We start from the raw sequence: 6,026 nt of genomic DNA on the forward strand, positions 1-6,026 counted from the left end.
GGTATTATGTGGGCTGTATATGGCAATATTATCTTGGCACTATATGGCGGTATTATATGGGCTGTATATGGCAATATTATCTGGGCACTATATGGTGGTATTATGTAGACTGTATATGGCAATATTATCTTGGTACTATATGGTGGTATTATGTAGGCTGTAGATGACAATATTATCTGGGTACTATATGGTGGTATTATGTGGGCTGTATATGGCAATATTATCTTGGCACTATATGGCGGTATTATATGGGCTGTATATGGCAATATTATCTGGGCACTATATGGCGGTATTATGTGGGCTGTATATGGCAATATTATCTGGGCACTATATGGTGGTATTATGTGGGCTGTATATGGCAATATTATCTGGGTACTATATGGTGGTATTATGTGGGCTGTATATGGCAATATTATCTTGGCACTATATGGCGTTATTATGTGGGCTGTATATGGCAATATTATCTGGGCACTATATGGTGGTATTATGTGGGTAGGATATGGCAATATTATCTTGGCACTTTATAGTGGTATTATGTAGGCTGTATATGGAAGTATTATCTTGGCACTATATGGCAGTTTTATTAGAACTGCCTAAAAATGGCAAGCAGGAGGGCCTACTTTGTTGCCCAGTGCCCCATTATTATTTATTTTTTTATAAAACCAGGCCTGTATGAGAAACCTAGTTTTTTTGTAAAATTTCCAATGTAAATTTGGAAGATCATTCTAGTACTTCACCCTAAGTAGTCTCTGTTTTCTGATGTGCAGTAGACAAAATGCCTTCTTGTTCTTTACAAAATCCTTCAAGCTAATGAGCTTCTAAAATATTTGACTTAATATTAGTAAGAGCCGGGTCCAATTGAAGCGTTTTGCTCATTTTTCTTTTCTGGGAACCTGAAGACGTTGACGAGAGGAGAGACAGAAGACCCTCTTGATGGCCCTCTAACCAATAATCCCATCTCTCCCTCCGGATTGTTCTGTGCCAACATAAAGATTATCCGAGGACGACGCAGAAAATACTGAACAGACTTGAACTGCCAGAAATATCTGTATTTCCGTAATGAGCGTTCCTTTCTCAACACCAGCAAATGTGTCAGCAATTTTAATCTTCGCCCCAACCACGTTGTTGAATCCAAACGTCCCCTAATAAGGGTCCATCTGTTCATCCCGGCGTATTAGATGGCACAGTGGTTTCTTAAAGGCCAGCAGCTGTTTTCTGTGGCTCCGGGCTCTGAGCACAACATGCTGGGTGGCAGAAGGACGGACATGACTGAAAGTTTGTTTATATAAAAGAGCTGCCATCAACGCAATGTTTGGCCGTCCTCCTGGGCGCTCGGAGCCTCTGGTCGCAGACAATTCTATACTAGAAGAAGACATTTTCCGGTGAATATGTTGGCATTTATCTCTACACCTGCTACAATTTGGTCCCGTGATTGCACAGCTGCCTTATAATATGCACCTGCCGAAAAAAAAAAATCCATGTTAAAGGGCAATTCCCACCACATTCGAGAACTCCCCAACTGCTCCATTATCTGATCCCGGACTCATCATGGGCCATCATAGACCTTTTATGCCATACTCTATAGGCTCTCTATACATTATAATCTGGAAATTTGCCTAGCATGACATATGTCATTGGGCAATATGTGCCCAAATCTCCAAACTGCCCACTTATAGCACAGCCCCGGTTCCCAGACATAGGCAGCGGGTGTGACCTGCAACCTCTGTGACCCCTTTAGACCATACTATCCGATTGCCCAGTCACTTATTGGTACCCATAGTTTTGGTACCACACTGGGACCCCCGGCAATCCCAAAAATTGTAGAATCCAATTTGTTGTCATGTGGTGGCCGCACACATACCAAGATTGGTCAAGATTGGTTTAGGCCACTCAAGAAAATACCTACGGGTCCCTTTTCATTTTTGGGATGAACTGGGTACAACTGCTATAATTCTTGTGCCTGTGTATAAATATATTACCGCCATTCAGTGTGAAGTAAAAATAAGTGGCCACATAATATGGCCATATAAATCCTACATAATAATACCATACAGTAACCAAATAACCGTGCCAAAATAGTACTAGGGCTGGCACACTGACTTAAATGTTAGACGGCATAAGACAATAGTTTAGAGTAGACCGTGAGGTGGAGATGGGGGGTTGGTGAAGGACCCAAGGTAGTGCCCATGTTAAGATCCAGACACGACCTCTCCATAGAAATACCAAAAAGTCTTAGGTTTCGTTCACATCTGCGCCGGGGTTCCGTTCACGGGTTCCGTCAAACCTTTCCGTCAGGGGAACCCATGAACGGAAACCAAATGGAAACCACAGCCTTCTGTTTGCATTACCATTGATTTCAGTGGTAATGTTTCCGTTGCTAATGGTTTCCGCTTGTCTCCGTTCCATAAAGTTTTAATTTTTTTGGTGGAATCAATAGCGTAGTCGACTGCGCTATTGATTTCACCCAAAAATATCCCCGAGGCTATAGTCCAGGCATGTACCCCCCATAATGCACTTATCACAGGTTCAGAATCTAGGCTCTACAGGTGGCTGCCACCTCTTACCGCCCATCTATCACCACGCCATAGAAAAAGATAAATAAACCCGCACTGGTTCCGGGTCTCCTTTCCCTGAACGGTCGAGTGGCACCTGACTGGCTACAAACACTTCTAGCCAGTGTGAATGATGCCGGAGCATGGTGATCCGGAGTAGTCACCCACAGGCTGTGTATTGTGTTGCTAAGCAACAACCTGAAAACATTCCGAATGAGTTACAATTGGAAACTTTTTACCTCGTTGTTTGTACCGCTCTGCAGAATATGTTACTTTATTACTGTATAATCCCTTTAATCCAAGATCTTCTCATAGTTTGGCATTTGAAAAATAATCTGGAATCTCACAAGACCAAACAGTTCCTGTATTTTGGGGCTTTAATAATCCTCAATATTTGATAATCCGCCACCTATCACTTTCCATTAATCCCATACAGAACCTCATCCATAAAATAATAGATGTGTTTATGCCGCTCAGATTGTAGATAAATTGCAATATTTTCTTCCCAACAGGAAAAACCAAGAAAGTAAGTGAAGGTTTTATCTGATCTCCTGCGATCCATTATCCCCAATGTGTACGAAAAATAAACAGACAAAGATAAAAACTAAGTGTTATTGTAGCCGGGCAATCTGATCTGTGTTAGCAAAACTCCACTTCCATCTCCCTTGGGATAAGATCATTCATTTCTTACTGTCTGGATCAATCTCCATTCTGTATTTCACAATCCCGGAGTGCTGGGCCGGCGATGTTAACCTATGTTTTGCCTCATCCGGGGGGAGATTTACGCTGGGGCTGTTATCAGGCTTTTACGAGGCAGACGGAGACCATTATTTTCCGTTATTTGTCGAGAGAGGTATTTTATAACAATGAGTGTTAATACATATACAACCCACAACACACACTCAGACTCACACACCTTTAGGTCCACCGCCATCCACGCCTGCCATCCGGCCCTTGCATACTCCATTAGCCACTAGTTGGTAGTCTGCCCCCTGCTGGCTGTTTTTGCCATTCACTGGGGCTCTTGTCATAGTTTAGACTAGATGTATGTATGTAACCTAATATATGGGGCTGTTAATGCTCATTTTAACCCTGTTACCTCCTCCTTTGTGTATGTCACTGCTTTCCATTATATAATTTGATGGATCTGCCCAGGATATAACGGTTCTGTCATTTCCATATTTATAAATTAGGTTGTATTTCACCCAAAAAACACAAGCGTAGCTTCAAGCTCCTAGGCTATGTTGTAAATTCTGTACGAAAATTCTGTACGAAGGCCCCCCGACTATTATGTTACTTTTATGGGATGTCTGTCTGTCTTATGTGGCTGATGGGCTGTCAGGGTTCCTCTGGTACGTGGGTGCAAATGTACCCCCATTGCACCCCCAAATGCAATTTTCCTGGTTTGCTTCCAACTTGATTTGAGTTTCACCAATCCATAAAACTCATGTTTTTGTATGACTTTCAGATTTGGAGACTTTAGGAATTGGCTTGATCAATTGACTCATTGGGTTGACTAATTTACTCATTGGGTTGATCGAGTTACTCATTGGGTTGATCGATTTACTCATTGGGTTGATCGATTGACTCATTGCGTTGATCAATTGACTTGATGGGTTGACTGATTGACTCATTGGGTTGATCGATTGACTCATTGGGTTGATCAATTGACTTGATGCATTGACTGATTGACTCATTGGCTTGATTAATTGAATCATTGGGTTGACTGATTGATTGACTCATTGGGTTGACTGACTAAATCAAGGCTTGACAAATTCAAACATCTCCTACTTTTGGCAGATCTACCCTCTAGGCTATCCTCTCTTATGTGTGGGAGTAGGGAAGTGTCAATCCCTTGAAACCATAACAAAGATATCAGTTTTTGGTACCCTTGTTAGCCACCCATCAGGGGCCTAGTTATAGAGGCAGTAGTATATCTGACCCTGTACCTGAAGGGATCCAATGGCCCACATAAGAAGACACCAGTATTGTAAACGGCACCTGGTAGGTGGTGGAACTGTTACGTGTCTTCTATTGGGATCCAAGATCTACATATTATTCCTCTGCACCCCCAGTCATCAAGACCTGGAAACCAAACCATGTCAAGGACGCTTCCTGCCTTATAGGTTCCAGTACAAGGCACCAAGAAGCCCAAAGTGAACGTAGCATCTGATAATCTCTTCGGTTCTATGATATTAGAGAAGAAACAGCTGTCATATGACAGCTGTTTCCCTATTAGAAGCAGTTGATCTGTGTGAGCACTCAGTGTGTGGAATTGGTGTACCCTCAGCCATTGCCTTATCCATTGTCCGGATCTTGTCACAAGGGTGGCCTATGTCTCCTCACCCACCACCACCCCTCCTCCCGGATCTTAGATTGGTTCTGTAGCCCTACAATGCACCATCTGTATAGTCGTCATTGCTCCTTTTATGACCTGCGGAATCTATATAGTCTCTGTTAGGATTGTATAGGGAACCAGCACAGGAAGAGTCACTTGTGCTCGCCCCATTATTTATTCAGATTTATGTGCAGCATAATCTGCTGAAGATCAACAAAAACCTGTAAACTGAAAACACCATGCGGATCTGCTAACTATGCAAATCACTGGAATGAACAATTAGACACAGCGTGGATGTGCTGATGTCAGTACAAGGAGTCGCGTAGATGGGTCGGTGCTGAGAGATTTAATAGCGGCCATTAAAGGGGTAAATCACCTTCCTGGTGAACGTGACGCCGATGAGTTAAAATAAAAATAAAATAGTTGCAAAGTCAAACGTCTACAAATGTAGAAAAAAAAAACATAAGTCATTTGTGCATTAGCACAGGGGGATATCTGGTTCTCGTTGCTCAACTTACTCTAGAACCCTGCAAAGAGTTAATAAATAGCAAAACAATTACACCTAAATCCCTTAAAGGCCATGTAAACCTTTGAAAGACCATTTTTTTTTTTAATAAAAAGGTCAATTAGTGTGATTGTTGTAACTCTCTAAGCAGTTTTAGTTTTTGAGATACAGCTGCTTTGTATTGTGTATATAGAGCAGCTGTATCTAGCGCTGAGACCTGAATCCGTCAGTCTCGTGGACCTGGCGGGTTCAGTGTCAGCCGTTCCTGAACTTTATGAACTTAGATGGAATAGATTACAGGTGGATCCACGCAGGACCCGCTGTCACTGAAGCCGTCAGTCCTGATGGGAGCAGGATTTGGTGAAAGATACAGCTGCTCTATATACAGGACACAAAGCAGCTGTATCTCAAAAAGTCTAAATATTTTTTAATAAAAACTATTTAGACAGTTGCACTGACTGACCTTTTTATTAAAAAAATTAATTGCCTCTCAAAAGTTTACATAGCCTTAAAAGTCTTCATCCATGACCTATTATCCACGGAGGTACTATGCAGCCTAGGACCCCAATAGAGTAGGTTCCATCGGGATCCTTGTCACGCAGATAGTCCTTTAGGGGACTGCCCAGAGCTA

General features: G+C 42.3%; 1 long non-coding RNA gene across 2 annotated transcripts; it reads right to left on the minus strand.

Annotated features, from left to right (window-relative positions):
- Window positions 1-1,085: 1,085 nt before the first annotated feature.
- Window positions 1,086-2,703, minus strand: LOC142743687 (uncharacterized). Of its 2 annotated transcripts, none has more exons than XR_012881619.1 (2): window positions 2,611-2,703; window positions 1,086-1,458 (listed from the first exon to the last, which is right to left on the minus strand). It is a non-coding gene; the product is annotated as an uncharacterized LOC142743687 (long non-coding RNA). The 2 variants fall into 2 exon arrangements; XR_012881618.1 differs by having other exon boundaries at window positions 2,565-2,703.
- Window positions 2,704-6,026: the final 3,323 nt, after the last annotated feature.

Source organism: Rhinoderma darwinii, chromosome 2 (assembly GCF_050947455.1).
Source record: "Rhinoderma darwinii isolate aRhiDar2 chromosome 2, aRhiDar2.hap1, whole genome shotgun sequence".
NCBI classification, from domain to species: Eukaryota; Metazoa; Chordata; class Amphibia; order Anura; family Rhinodermatidae; genus Rhinoderma; species Rhinoderma darwinii.